Here is a 16,818-nt window from a genome sequence, read left to right as displayed (position 1 = left end):
AGTCAACAGTCTGGGATTTGAACACTATCTCCTAGGGATGTGGAAATTGTCTTAATCATTGTGCTGCCAAGCTCTAGAAGTTTTTTATAGTTTCACTGCAACCATTAATTTTTTTCCTTGCATATCATAGTCATGGAGTGAGTCTGTATAACACCTGATCTGCTTCACTAGCATCTTTTTCCTTTAGAAAACCATGTATTAGCAAAAAATCTAAAAAATTCAGTTTCGCCAGTTTTTTGTAGGATTTTTCATCAAATTACCAAGAACAAATGTTAAGATTTTGGCCTATTTTACGCCATCTATGAGAATCTAGAAGAAATTCATTTTTTTCTGCATGCATGACAAGATTGCATTGCTTCTACTTTCACACACACAAAGCACCTCTACTATTACTACTATTGTAGAAAAGACCTCTGCTGAAATTACCCGTCCCATCCTGTTGATTTTTCTTTACCCTGAACCCATTAGCCGAAAGGTCATCTCCATGACTCAAGAACCTGTTATAAGCTAAAATTAAGTTCCATGAAAACAGGCAAATTTTTTTTAAAAAGCCATAGTTAATTAAAATGGCTTTTTTCTTATTCTAACATTCAAACTGAATGTTTTTTAACAAATTTTATTTGTGTATGAATGTTTAATGTGTTCTTTATTGTGAAATTTAATGGATTTTCATATATACTAAACTAATACTTTAAACTAAGTTCTAAACTACAGTAATATTTTAAAAAATGAAATGTCTATTCTTCATTTATGGCTGATAGCTCTTACTACAAATATATTATTATTGCATAAGGACTCAACCAGAACTCAAGGTAAATGATGTTTATGTTAGGTATCGCAAATAATTATTTGGAGTTTTAATCCTTAGATAAATAAAATGCATGTCAATAACAACAGACGGATCAGTTGACTGAAAGGCATTTCTTATTAAATGTAGTAGATAGGTACCTTTTTACCTTAAAGGTGTCACATGCGTGCGTTTAGGAAGCAGTCAACAAGCCATAAGGTGAGTGATCTATCGCAAGATTTCTTGTACTAACATCTCTTTATCTGTCTCATCAGAATTAAAGAAGAAAAGTAACAGTTCCATTTACTGACCTTTACCATTTTCGGATTGACAAAATGGCCGCCCAACGTCACTTCCGTTTTTCCGGCTCCTGATGATAAGGTCACTTTGCCCCAGCCCCCCCCAAACTGACGATGTCACTTCCGATTCCCCAATGATGATGTCACTTCCAGCTCCTTCATGGTGACATCACATCCAATCCCTTCATGATGACGTCACTTCAGTCCTACAGTTTTCACGTCACTTCCTGTCATATCATATGCGCTTACCATTTTTGTATAGGTATCTCCTTCTCACAACTGTAATTTGTTAAATGCTTTGGTTTTTGATCATTTTTCAATTCAATTTTCTTAATGTCCGCTGGATTTCCCAGCTCTTTTTGACTTTGTTGGTCTCAATTATTTCTGATTACAAATGATATATTAATTTTACCTTTCTGTAATAAAAAATAAATATATTCTTGTAATTAAATCATTTTGTAATAAAAAAGGAAACTTATATTGCAAAACATTTCATAAAATAAAATATTATTCAATCCAGAGTACTGTGATAATATGTTGTGGAATCAACACACACACTTAACATTTACCACAAGGACAATATGTATATCTTCAGTGGCATTGTTGGGCATTACATTCTTTTGGGCTGTACCAGAAATTTCTTTGTTGTATGCAGACATCTCTAACATTAACATAACATACCTGACTAGTAAAAACTGTTTCGCTTTCGCTAATGACTAGCAAGACATGCAAATTCAAGCACGACTCCCACCAAAAAAAATCATTAAATCAATGGGATGCTTCTGCCCAGTTTGCCTTGAATTGGTATCAAATCATTGTGATAACCTTTGACATTGTTTTCATCTGATAAAATAAAGCCACATAGATTTAAACATTAAGTAAACAGAGATCCTCATAACCAGCTACTGCCAGGGAAATATATTGGCTATGCACTACCTAAATTGAAACTGCAACACCTAAAGTTTGGAATCAATTTTTGACATAAAAAGACAAGACACAGTAGCACACTACACACACAGCCTGACTCAAACACAAGATTTTGGGACTCTCAGGCAGCACTGCTAATAACAATGCAGCCAGATATCCACTGTGAGACTGCCAAACAATTGAAAATAATGATTTTTACTTACATATTCTTTCTATACTTCTTTCAAGCAAGGGCATCACACTGACTTCTTTTCCACAACATTTAAGGCTTCATTGTCGTTTCTTTCAAATGTAGCACCATGAGATGGTCCTTCTCAGCAGTGACTGAAGATCAAGATGCTACTGTTTTGATCGGTGCTTAAAGTTGTCCTGATATTGATCTCTTGAAACCTTTAATGGCATGAATAATACTATACCTTATAACCTTAACTGTAATAACTGGGAAAAGCTTGAACCAGAACAGCAAATGCATGTTTAATAAGATCAAAAAAAAAAAAACTGTCCTTATTTTAATACTAAGAATAATTGGCTATAGCATTCCAGCCCCACTCCCTACTAGATTGAACATTTGCACACAGACCCGAAAGTAAACATAAGACATTGTAGGCCCAACAGAGCGATCCTCATCAACTCGAAACAGGCTCATAGCACAATGCTCAAAGACAAGCTCATTACAAAAAGTAATACTGTATTTTCTAGATAAGAAATTACATTGAACATATGTTGAAAAAGTGGACACATTTTGCTTAAGAAGATTAAGGAGAAGGTTATTATAAACGTTTTAAGTTAAGTTAAATTACTTATTTTGCACAATGTTCTTATGTGGCTGAGGTCCACCAGCCCTTAATATAGACATGCCACTAAACATAATAACAGGGCACTGCTGAAAATTATATCCCAGTTTACATACCTGTATATACTACTAATAATGCTTTTTTAATGATAATATTTCCACCTTGAGATACTGAAATTTTCTTGGAAAACTTCATATCACTTATTTTACCAGTTAAAGGAATACATGAGCAGTGTTGGTTATATTTTTGCCATGCTGCTTTTTTACATCTTTAGTTAGAATTGCATGAAACACAGTGCAGGTAGGTTGTAGCCACAGTAGAATAAATAACAGATGAAATGTGCTCCTTTTCATCATTTCATACTGATTTATTTGGAATTGCATTTATTAGTTGAATCCATTAAAATTAAAAGGAATATGACTTACCATGTTTGCATGTATTTTCATAAATATTCTGAATTGTGTGTTTGTGTGCCCTACCGGTAATGTTCGTTCTTCACATTAATATCAGTCAGATCTGAAATTTTTGTTGTTTCCAAAGAAAACCTACTGTTCCTTATATGTAAAAATTATATTATGCTACAATTCTTTGTTTATCCATATCTTCATATCTAACATAGGCTACTGAAGCTTACAAACAATAACTAATGAGGGCCATTGAACATTTGTCACACATCAGTCTTCAGTACATCTCAGCCTTTGTATTGGCACAGCTCTGTAAGAACTTTATCATTTTCAGCTTCCGTTCGACACGGAGATTAAGAAATATTCACACATAAGTAGACCACACGAGCCATTCAGTTGTGTTAGGGTGAAGAAAGTGCTTGTGGCTTGAGATGGAAACTTTTGAACACATTATAACTCTTGTCACCAGCCATAACATTTTATATCTTTTTCTTTAATTTCAAATTATTCTTTTATGGGTTTTTCCTATTATGTTATTTCAGCTCTCTCCATAGTGTATGTGTCTGTAAGTATTTATTTATTTATGTGTGTTTGTCTGAATTGTTTTTTTCAGAGACTGTACAGCTGTATCAGCAGTAATATTAGATTCAACACTGCTGTTTCATTCTATTAAGAATTTGAAGATTTAATTCATAACTGGAGGCTACTGATATCATGGTTTAGTCTTAAATTATTGCCTGGAACTGTTTTGACTGAACAAAAATTTACAAAAGTAACTGAAGTTTGAATCAAGTGTCTCAAAGTACAAATATACATATATATATATAAGCCATTTATTTCTGGTCTGCTTAGGGCATCTGTAAAGTAGGCCATTTCTGGCATAAACAGTATTTACTTCATAACAAACATTTACTATTTTATGGTATATTGAAGGAGTAGGCTATCAGTTTGCAAAAATAGACAAAAAAATATGTACTGTTAGCTGCTATAAACAATGTATTTTTACAGTATGCACCATGACTTGCTGTTTTTCTTAAGTTTTTTTTTTCTTTTACAAGACAGTGAGTCTGACCATTTTCTTTGATTCTGAGTCCATTGGCAAAACAAGAAGGTGTTGTTTAGAAATGTAAAATTTGTGCTGACAGCTGAGATTTCCTTCCATGCATCCAGGCTATCTCAGCAACAATGGCACATGGCAGGAACCATTTCTGGACAGGACACCTGGAGTCGTCAGTCGACCAAGTAGCAAGTCTATTGACTGTGACAGGAAATATAACTTTTTAACCAAAGATCAGTAAAGATGATATTATTGGAAATGCATACTGAAAAACCAATGCATCTATTTTCTAACATTTTAATTTGTTACATATTAAGGTCATATACTGCCAAAAGATATATAGTTCATTCTGTGAGAAAAATATCATTCTCTGAGTAGAGAACTGTAACATTAAGTTCACATTTCTAAATCAGATAGATAGATAGATAGATAGATAGATAGATAGATAGATAGATAGATAGATAGATAGATAGTAATTCATTTTCCACTGCTTATCCGAAACTGGATTGTGGGAGCAACAGTCTTAGCAGTGAGGCCCATACATCCCTTTCCTCAGCCACACTTTCCAACTCATATTGTTTGTTTATCCTTAGGCATTCCCAGACCATCTAATATAATCCTCAAGCATGTATGTGGTTACCAGGGCCTCCTCCTGGATGTAGGCCTGCCACGGGCCCTGGTTGGGCTTTCTTTGGGCCCACCACCTACATGAGGAATAGGGACTGGGTGCAATATCTATCTATCTATCTATCTATCTATCTATCTATCTATCTATCTATCTATCTATCTATCTATCTATCTATCTATGACCTAGGAGGCGATCAAAGGCAGAAGCCTTGGCAGACTAGAACCCAGACACACAAAATGACTCGTGGGACATACATAGATAGATAGATAGATAGATAGATAGATAGATAGATAGATAGATAGATAGATAGATAGATAGATAGATAGATAAATTTTCCAAATCCCAATAAATACATATGACACCTATTCTAAATACTCATAATACAATTTACCATACAGTACTTGTACAAATATCATGTTTTATACAATATGTGTAATTATTATTCTGTATTTTTTCTTTAAATTTATGTTAAAATATAAGTGAATTATTGTTTTATTACATAGGAACACATACAATAAACTCAAATTAGAGGATACATTACAACTATTTACATTTCACAATATGATAAATGTTTGAATAATTACACTTATCTAAATACAGAAAATATAGTGACAGCTTGCTCCTTCTCCGGATTCTGAACATGACAAGGACACAAGGAGGACCATGACAAAAGTAATTGAGAACCACAGATGCCTCAGGGCCTGACCTCTTCATGGGAAGAATCCAAAAATGTGTTGACCAGGACTCTCCCATGAAGAACAACTGGAAGCATCAGAGATGTAACACCATCCAGAAAAGTCGACAAATCTTCCCTTCCCTTTACAACCCAAATAAAAATATAAAATTGTGGTAAAGATAGAGTTAATAAAAGTATGGGTTTTAAAGACAGTTTTTGCACCCCAACTAAACTATGCTTGAGAGAATTCTTTAGGCATCCAGAAAGAAATACTCAGTTCAGGAGAAGGTCACTTACCCAGTAAAAAGACTTAAAATAAATACTGTATGCCTGGTTTGAAATAGAATCCTTATTAGACCAGGTGGCCCTAGCAGTCACACTATCTATCTATCTATCTATCTATCTATCTATCTATCTATCTATCTATCTATCTATCTATCTATCTATCTATCTATCTATCTATCTATCTATCTATCTATCTATCTATCTATTGTACAAAAGAGAAAAGAAACATTATTCGATATGCAGAAACATATATATGTATATGAAAGATGATCAAGAAGTTCGTAGCCTGAGCCCGAATGTGTGTATTCAACAATGCTCCTATTGAGGGCATCCAAAATTAACTCCTACATACTAAAATATTTTAAATTACAAGTATCTAGCGTTTGTTGTTTATAGTGTAGGTTTCCTTTTTCATTTACAATTAAATTAACCTGAATTTCTGTCTAATTGATACTGGCTGTTAGGCTTTTGTAACCTAGCAATTGTAGCTCACTTGCATTTTGTTCTGAGCTCAACACTTGTGGTGATCAATTTTGTAACCTTGTCATGTGACACATGTTCCCAAAGCATCCCCAGACTGATGTTTATTCAATTATATTGTCACCAAGGATAAAAGCATCTGCTAAGCTAATACATGTAATGAGTTCAGAAAACAGCTAAAATCATTGAATTTCTAATGCCAGAAAACAGTATGAGTTTCATTATTTTTCCTAATTAACCTTGTACCAGGACCTGTGTTATACAGTATAACTAAGGCAAAATATGAACTGTAGGATTATATCATAGCAAGATGTTCTTCTGAGATAACCTAAGATCTGGCCAGTCTTCAACATCAAGGAGAGAAAAAAAATGTTGGCTTGATGGAGTAAATTATTTTGACGAATGAAAGAGTGAAAATAACAGAAACTACAGGGGTTAGAAACTATAGGTCTGTAGAAACCACTCTCCATTAACAATTAAACATTAGTAAGGTTTGTTTATGTTGGTTGGCCACAGTGCTGACTTTCTGAAGTTAAACTTCAATGCATTAAAAATGAAAGAATATTCATAACCAGAGAATATGGACTGAGAGAAATGTAATAATCATTTCATAACTAGGAATAAAAGTTGTATCCATCACTGTGACCAAGAGTCCAAAGAACAAAAGAAAAACAACATAAACTTGGTGCTACTTCAACAAACAAAGAAATACATTTTTTTAGCCAAGATCACCTGCATATTTTTTATGATGTAAATAGTGAAGTGCAAACATAACCAGACAATGTTCAAATAATATATACTGATAATTTGCTTTTGGCAGTCAAGCAGGGAAAACTGGTGAGGAAAGATGTTGACCATCCCCATTTTTCTTCATAACAATGTCTCCGCTGTCTTCTGTTGAAACCAGGGTTTATTCTCTAGGTTGTGCTTATTTTCCTTTTTATTGTTGTGTTTTAAGGCTTTTTCATATGTTTGTTTATTTAGTTTATTCTTTAGTGTTTAGGTCATATACTGCATCTTTAAATGCTCTATTTTGATATCACTTCCAATGGTGTCTTTCTGCCTTTGTATTGAGGTGAGAGAAAGGATCCCAGCAATGGTTCATCGTGAGTTGTTTTGAGTTTCTTGAAAGTATTGATTTTCTGGTTCCTGGGTTTATTGCTTTGAGTTTTTATTTCTTTGTAGTCAGTTGTCCTTTTGCCCCTTTTGCATTTAATCTTGACAAAGAAATTACTTCTTTTATAAAGATTATTTTTGGACATATCACTCAAGCATGAGGATTTGACAGTACTTCTCTCTTAATGGGAATTAATTACATATTTTGGGGGCAATTAACTTATTTTTTTAAGTTTTAAAGCCAGCTCCCCATTTTGGGCCTAGGAATGCTGAAGCCTGCAGGTGTTAGTTGTGGACTGGCAAGAGAAAGGTCATATCTGGTCTACTTTGTGGGACTTCTAAGAGGTCTCCCATTATTATCCAAGCACATAGAGTAAGCAAGAAAAATGTTTTATGGGTGGCACAGAAAAGCTTTGATAAAGTTAACAAAAATTTACTAGTATTTACAGGTTTTTATTAAATAGTACAATTTATAATCAGTGTTTCTCTTAATAGGTCAGATTAAAAACATTTTGATCACCAACTGTATGTTTAGCATATTAAAAAATATTGTAACAGGACAATCCTGAGCAGCCTCTAAACTCAAAATACACCCAGGGAAGCCAAGTACTAACAACACAGAAGTACAAGTAATACATAATTACACAAACTTAAACGATAAAGAACCAAAAAGGGTAAACCAATAAATTCCCCATCCTATACAACTTTATGCCATAATAGCTTTAAGCTTTTGTGTGGCTGATGATCTGCTTATCCACCATGTACATGAAATACTCTACCTCCAAATTACTTTACCAAACAGGTGTTTTCCTCTTCTAATCTATCTTTCCTTCCTTCTTCTGCCGTCACTCAATTTACCAATAAATTTCATGGTTCTTTCTATTTCTAGATAATCAAATTTTTAAAAACTCAATTCAAGGGTACATCCAGTTATGTGCAGGGATCACTTCTGGTGTCACAGAGGACAAATAGAAGCTCTGGTGCCAAACCAGATGAATGCTCTCTAATGGCACCAGCAGCTTCTGCTGTCCCAGACTAAAAATGTTCTAGTGGGATCCAGACAGGTTGAGTAGCCTACACACTACATAAAACTAGCCTGCAGCTCCCTCTAGTACAGTACCTTGGAAAACTCTTAATAACCTCATGGGAGTTCCTCAACCCTTTACCCAACCCAATTTGGAATTCTGGCAGTCAGATTCAATTTACGACAGATTCCTCTGGCATTAGTTGGATTATTCTTTGAGGCTGTAATATAAAAGATAATAATCAAGTTTAGATAAAGAGTTAGTTTAATATTTGAGTCATTGCAGGGTACTGTGTTTATAAAACCTGTAATTATCATTTTTGGTAGCTTTGTTGCAATGTGGGTTGAAAGATTTACAACTATGTTGCAGAAGGCGCTGTTGTTGAACAAAATGTGATTTTTTTTTTCATATAAAGTAAATGACTTGTGCTAATTACCATCCTAACAGTTACTGAAACAAACATAACATCTTGCCATATTAATTAAAATCATGGCAAGTTTCAGCAAGGGATGATTATTTTAAATATAATTAAAATATCCATCCATCCATCCATTTTCTAACCCGCTGAATCCAAATACAGGGTCGCGGGGGTCTGCTGGAGCCAATCCCAGGGCACAAGGCAGGAACCAATCCTGGGCAGGGCGCCAACCTACCGCAGGACACACACAAACACACCAAGCACACACTAGGGCCAATTTAGAATCGCCAATCCACCTAACCTGCATGTCTTTGGATTGTGGGAGGAAACCCACGCAGACACGGGGAGAACATGCAAACTCCACGCAGGGAGGACCCGGGAAGCGAACCCGGGTCTCCTATCTGCGAGTCAGCAGCGCTACCACTGCGCCACCCTAATTAAAATATACATACATCTATTATGTTTATAAGAATTATTTATGAACACTTTAAAATCACTTGAGGTTTTTTTTGTCAGTTTGTCAGGCACCACTTGACTCACCTGTACGAGAAAACCTGCACATATTTTTGTAATGTTCCACACATTTTAATTTTTAGTTATGCAAGACAACAAGCTTTTTTGGTTCCCAAATTCTGAAAATTCCTAGTTTGTAAGTCATTCTGGACCATATTTTAGGCAGGAAATTACACCGTTATGATAAAGAGTAAATCAGCCGGTGTCTTCAGCAAAAACGATTATGAAGACCTGAAGTTGTGCATGTCACATCAGCCTATCCCATGGTTGGGATATGCAAGGTCAAAGTAACTCCATTTTACAAAATTTCCAAAATATTTGGGATAAGTAATATAGGCACTTGAAGTGCAGTTTTATACTATTTCATGGTATCTGATCACAAATACAAATTTTTTTATATTTGATTCTTTATCAGTGGTCCTTGAAAAGCAACTCCCAGAAGGTTAAAAATGACAGATTTTAAACATAACGATGTAAGATACCGTTTTAGACTATTTCAAGGTTGGTGATTACAAATATGATGTGTGTGTGTGTTTTTTTTTTTTTTTGATGCTTTACTAGGGACTTAGTCCTCTAAATAATAATTTTCTATAAGAACTGAGAATATTTAGACTTTAAACATCTAAACTGAAACACATACTTTAATATTTTAAACATCTGATTCAGCTGTTCTTGTTTATTATATACCTCTACCTCATAAAGTAAATCAATATATTTCTTATTAACATCTTGACACAGGCCTGCTTACGCTTATGCTAATTCAGACTTTTAAGAATTTTTGTTCACTTTATTCAGCCTAGGAATGTGCAAAGCTGGAGTCTATCTGGAGTCGTACAAGACAAGAGCAAACCAGGCTGCTCATCACAGTGTACATTGACATACACTTTTATACTGAACTAGCTGTGTAAGCCCATGCTGTAAAAAGGCTCCTAGAAACCATGGATTCTGGCATTTCAATCAATCAATCGCATCGGTTATGCATTAGTGGCTAAGTGAGGTTCTCTTTGCTCTGCAGTTTCATTTTTCCAATGTGCTCACCTCCGTTTTCTATCAGCAGCTAAGCAAGTTTCTCTCTTCTCGGAGGTTTCATTTTGCCAATGTGCTTGCCTCGCTAGTGTATTAGCAACTAAGCGAGTTTCTCTTTTCTCCACGGTTTCACTTTGGCGACAGAATTGAATTTTTTGAGCTTCATTCTGTAGCCTTGCACTTCTGGGCCGCACAAACACACACACTCTTCCACGCATAGACGTTTATATATAAGATAATTGAGGGGGAAATGGAATTCCCAGAAAAAAATTCACACAACGACCTGCAGAACTTACAAACTTCACACAGTATGATGGGAGAATCTCATGTACCACACTGACCAGGGAAAAGAGTGCCAAAAACCAAGCTCTTAAAAAAAATGTTCTTTATTATACAAAATCCAAACTCCTGCTATTTACACTATTTTTCTACTGTGTACCAAAAGGGAAAAAAATAAAGTAACGACAAGATAAAAAAAAAACAAATTCAGCTACCTCTTACTGCCTGGCTACACAAGGCTGAGTCCATGTCAACAGTATAAGGTAGAGTGGGTTTGTGCAATCGCTCACTAATAAAACAGCAGTACAAAAAGCTGTAGTGGGGCAAGAGATAAGGCAGAAGTCAAAAATAGTTTGGATGCCTACCAGGAAAATCCCATTTAATTAAAAAAAGAAAAAAGAACTTAACATACTCACAAAAATGAGTGCATGTACTATCGGTTAATAGACTCTTATTGCCCACTAATGGCATTGCTAAGAAGGGCTAGTTTGGAGTCATCCCCCGAGATTTAGGCTCTCAGGTCCAAATGAGATGCCACCTTCTTGGGACATTTCCCTTTTATATCAGTTGGAAGCGGAAGGGGCAGGGTCTCTCTGGCTCTATTGCTCTCAGTGGTCGGTTTCTCTGCGCTGTGAGGGAAAAAGGAGACAAGACTGTTAGCACCCTCTCATCCCAGGGTGGTACCACATACCTAATGTGAGCCTGGAAGATAACCCGCTGGCACGCATATGTGACAAAGCACCAAACCACTCTCCCAGGCATCTGTCCGACAATAAACTTCTTTTTCTTCTTAGCCTTTGACAACCCGGTCTCACCTATAGTTAGATCCTTTTCCCAATTCATCTCCCAGTTTTAAATTCAAAGACGTACTGTACATGGTATTATACTGTAATTTGAGTCAATTGTGAGACAATCCCTAGAACCACTTCTGCTGCCAGGAATCTTCTCTAGAAAGTTATGTGGCCTTCACTCCAGAGCTCTTCAGGGGTGTCCATGCAACTCTGTGGCCCAAAGACAATTTAAAGGGCTTGGCACCCTTAGGATAAGAGGAAGAAGGACTTAACCTTTTCCAAGGTATCATTCTTTTATTTATTTATTTTAAGACCAGATATTTATTGAAGCTTAATAGGAAATGATGCACGGTTTACAGAAATGAATATTTGATCATAAATCCTACTCTGTCAATAATGTAAAGGAAAAAAATTAACAATGAAAATAAAAACAGAATACCCTACTCACTATCATCTCCCACCCATTCACCCCCTTATAATATCCCTGAGCAGCAGGGAAGGAGAAGATATAGGCCAATGATGCCATGACACACCACGTAGAAGACCCAAACAGTGAGCAAGCACCAATGTTGAGATGATAAAGAAGAAAAGTGGCAATCCATGTACTAACTACACAATAAATGTAATTGAACAATTTTATTGCCAATAGTAACCAAGAGCTCAAGAAGTGTTATATTTACTACAGATGCCTTCCAGAGGTAAAAATAATTAGATGATTACCAGCAAGATGCTAAAATTGCAATCATGCCCAGAAAACGTAAGTTCGACTGAGTAAGTGAGAAAGATAGAGAGGAGAGACCCAACAGAAGCTAAATTTGAAGATAAAAAGGATGTTCATACAAAGGATAGCTGAAAGAAATTGGTAAATAGAAGACTAAAATGCAGAAACGAGTGGAAATTTCCAAATCACATGTAAAAATATGCCAGGGATATTTGCCTGATAGAAGTGACAGTTTTAATATGAAACCAGACCTGTGGCAAAGTGCTTGCGGAAGGTAAGATAAAGATACTATCATCAACAGCAACATTTATTTATATAGTAGCAAATTTTCATGCAAAGTATGTAGCTCAAAGTGCTTTACAAGATGAAGAAACCCTAAAATTAGGCAATACTGTACTAAGTCAGAAAGAATAAAATACTGTCAGATGCTGCTAGACTACCTGCCCCTTCCTGACAAAGCATTTTACCCAGATTGCAACTCAATTTTCTTTTGTCTGTTGCTTGCAATGGTGCCATCACATAGACACAGAACACAACACCCTATGAACACTTATACTGTATCTGAAGGGCCTCTTGTACCAGCAGTATGGGGGCTTTCCCCAAGTAATTTTGGCAAGACAAATTTTCTATTTTGTTGATTGATGCCTCCTTTCTTTTTAGCACCTTGTTGTCAGTCTGAAACGTGGTTACATTAGACAGCCTTCAAACCAGGAGCTGATGTATTAGAGCTGCGATGTGCCCAAAATTTTTGATGAATTATTAAAATGTTCTTAACAAAATTAGCTATAACACTTTTCATTTTCCTTTCAATTGTTTGAACCTGGCCACTTTATTTCCAATTACTAATCTATGACTTTAATCTCCTACTGATCATACAGAATTTACTATTGATTACATTAAGAAGTCTCATCCTTAACAAATAAACAAAATGTAGGAAATGTGTGTCATTTATGATTTATTAATGCAGTCCTCAGCATTGTATTGTAAACATTGGCATCTTATAATTTAATCTCATGCTGTGGTTATCATTTATTGTGGCATGGTGATTTGCACTGTTGATGTTGCTCAACTCAAGTCCCCTGGGTTTGATTTCCAGTTTGCATCTCGTGTTTACAGACTGAATGTCTTTCTGGATTCTCCTTCCTAAAGACAGACATGTTAGGTGAACTGATGGCTTTAAATTGGAGTGATGTCTGTGGGGTAGTGTGGGTGTGTGCCAAAGTGTTCCCTTTGATAGAGTGGCATCTGGTGTCAGTCTATCATTGACTCTTTTAATGGAAACATGGCATCAGAAAGTGAATAAGTGGTTTTTGGGAGTGTGCTGTAATTACATATAAATATGCATAACTTGGAATGGTTCTATAAGCATGGTGGAATGTTTATTGTTATACAGAGTACAGAGAAAAATCATTTTGTGCCTGCAATTTTAACCAAATTCAAACATCATTATCTGCAATGTGTAAATGTAAGCTATTTGGTGCTCTGTGGCTGTATCTGCCTAACTGTGTGTGGTGGAGTGGTAGAAAATGATTGCCATTGTTCTCTGACACAGACTGTGATAAGAGTAGGAGGGAAATGGGAGGTACGGTATGAGGAAGCAATGACAGGATGAACCAGCTAACTAGTGGAATGGGAACAAGGATCATTTGGCACCATCCTTCCAATAAAAATGGCTTCACAAGATGTCTGGTGGAGTGTGATAAGGCAATAACGAAAGTCGAGTAAAACCAAATGAACTACACAATATGTGAAATGTGAACATTAGTGGGGCAATGAAAATCTCACACATATTATTTGTTATTACATTATATAGAAATTTATGGGGGAAAAAAACAGAACCTGAGAGCTCCCAGTTTCCATATGTTTTTGTGTGCCTTGTATATCATTTAAGGCCAATACGTTAAACAAAACAAAGGGGTGCAATGCAATTTTATTGCAGAAGTTCATTTTTCCAGTTCCATCTAAGTACTGAAGTATTTGATATAAATTGAGTACACTTTTATATATATACAGCTCATATAATAAATGAAATAATTTTGAATCAGCAATGCATGCAATCCCAGCAAAATACCTCAACTGTTTTGATTGCAATAATACTTGCAACATAGTGTTAGGGTAAGGTATTATAAAGTAATCATCACTCAGGTCTTTAATCAGAAGATAATGAAAGTGGGCTTGAAAAGAACTGCAGGGAAGAACAAAAATTCTCATCAATTTGGTATCACATATAGTAAAGCATGCAAATGTTTACAAAATTCAGACTTTAATTAGTTTAGGATAATTCATTTCAGGCACATTTTAAATTCTTTCCAAATTTTTGCAAATTGTTGTTGACAAGGATGGCATGTTGGCACATTGTCTCATAGCTCTATGGAACAGCTTTCAATTCATAGGCAAGGGAGTATCCATGGTCTCCTTTATTTATTTAAGTTATTTTCACTTTCCTTTTTTAATTCTTACATCCCAAAGACATACAGGACAAGAGATTCCAAAACTGGCCTGGAACAAATACTATTGTGTGTGTGTGTGTGAGTATGATCTGAGATGAAGTATTATCATATTTAGATTTGGTCCCTGCTCTCATGTTTTCTGGGTAATATCTGACTCCTTACAACAAGTAGGTTCGGCAAATAAAACAAAAACTGGAACATTCCTTGTCCAGTAGGCTTTTTCAGCAAGCCTGTAGGGAATCTGTAATATATGGATAATCTTTAATTAGACTAGTCTTAGTATTACTATAATTTAGTCTCTCATCCCAAAAACGTATTACATTAACTGGCAACTGTAATTCGATGCAGAAATGAGTGAGTGGGTATGTCCTGCCATGGTCTGGTGTCTCATTCATGGGTTCATTCTTTCCTGTACTAAGTTAAGATTTGTAGTTTCCTCCAAAGTGAAATAAAATGAGACCCACAACAAGAAGCTTAGAGGGCAAGCCATGTTGTATGAGTTTTTGTCAATTATTTTATGTTCAGTTTTATGATCAGTCTGCGTCTTTTAGAAGTCTTCAGAGGAGGATGCGAATATTGAACGCTGTACGTGAAGTTAGTTGAATGGGGTTAGTGAATAAACAGCATTCGAAACACACTTCTGAGTGTGTATTTCCTTCATCCTTAAGAACACAACAGGCCAGAATCCTGCCTCTTCTGCCCAACAGGGGAACATTAGATTTCAGCGAGGCCACAAAGCAAAAATGAGTAGCTGGCAAAACAATGATGAAAATCTCAAAAACTATGACACAATCACATAAAGAAGGGTAACCATTAACCTTCAGCTTGCATAACTGTTGTTTTTGTTGACATTTGAATCATGTATTTATGTTAATGTTTCTTTTGTGTATTATCTGTGTTGTGTATTATACCTTGGTTATGTTCCATGTGTTTTGTGGGTGGTCCCCTAAGAGGCAGGGCCACCTGCCAGTCACCGCCAGTAACTGCCCTCAACCCTTTAAACCATATTTCCCATAGTTTCTGGCAGTTCTTTGTCAATACACTCTGGGGTGTGTTAGGCATTGTGTTTTTTGCTGTGAGTTTTGTGCTTTTTCTGTGATTTTCTGTACTTATGAAACATTGCTCTGATTTTGCCCTTTAACATTGGATCATGTATTAGAACTTTGTTTGCATTAGGAATTGTCTTTGTAGGCATTGTATGCTCTTTGTTCTCTTTGGAGCTTAATAGTTTTGTTCATATCATTTAATTAAAAATACATTTTTATTTTATAAAGATTGTTCTATGCCCTTTTTGTGTCTAGCCAGAGACTTTTCACCTTTGACTGTGTTTACCCCCAATGGGCCTTATTGGACATGCTTTTCGTACTTTTAGGAGTTACATACTTTCGATCTCATAGATCACAACAGTTAACAATAAATTTCAAAAATTCAAAGAACAGCTCAAAAAAGCAAATAAGGCACAAAGGAATTGCATAAAGCAAACAAATTCCCAAAACAGAGTCCAGTGATCATACTTCTTTAAACAGATCAGAAAAAACTGAAAAGATAATAAAATCCAAAACAGAATAACACAAAACGCATGCATGGCTTCAACGAAAAATAATGGTTCCCACTCCTAGGCTGTAGCACTCAGTTTAAATCGGGAGGACCCAGGACTGGTGCCATTAGGCTGGTTTTTGCCTCTTGGGGCTCTACCCTGAAAGAGCAAAGAAGTTGTTGCATTTAATAACACTATGGTACACTATTACAAAATCATATACAAGATGAAATCAACAGAAAAAATATAAAGATGTGAAACTTTAAAAAAAAATGTAAAAAAAACAACAACAGTACAACATCTAAACATGCTAAACAATACTCAGCCCTGCCAGGATAGGCTGATTATAATGAATGGGGTGTATATAGGAATTTAAGATTAATAATAAGCAAAAAGTAACACTAAGCAGGTATCCCATAAAATGAAAAGAAGAAACAGTTATAAGAAACAACAACATTTATTCTACATTTTGACACAAAGGATGTAGTTCAACATGCATTACAAGATGTCAAAGAAATTGTTACAAGAAAAGAAAAAAGCAATTTAAATTGGATAAGAATAATAATGAACAAAAAGTATCCAAAAAATAAATAATGCAAATTTAT

This window comes from Polypterus senegalus, chromosome 3 (genome assembly GCF_016835505.1).
Source record: "Polypterus senegalus isolate Bchr_013 chromosome 3, ASM1683550v1, whole genome shotgun sequence".
Classification (NCBI taxonomy): Eukaryota; Metazoa; Chordata; class Cladistia; order Polypteriformes; family Polypteridae; genus Polypterus; species Polypterus senegalus.
This window is presented reverse-complemented; position numbering follows the sequence as displayed.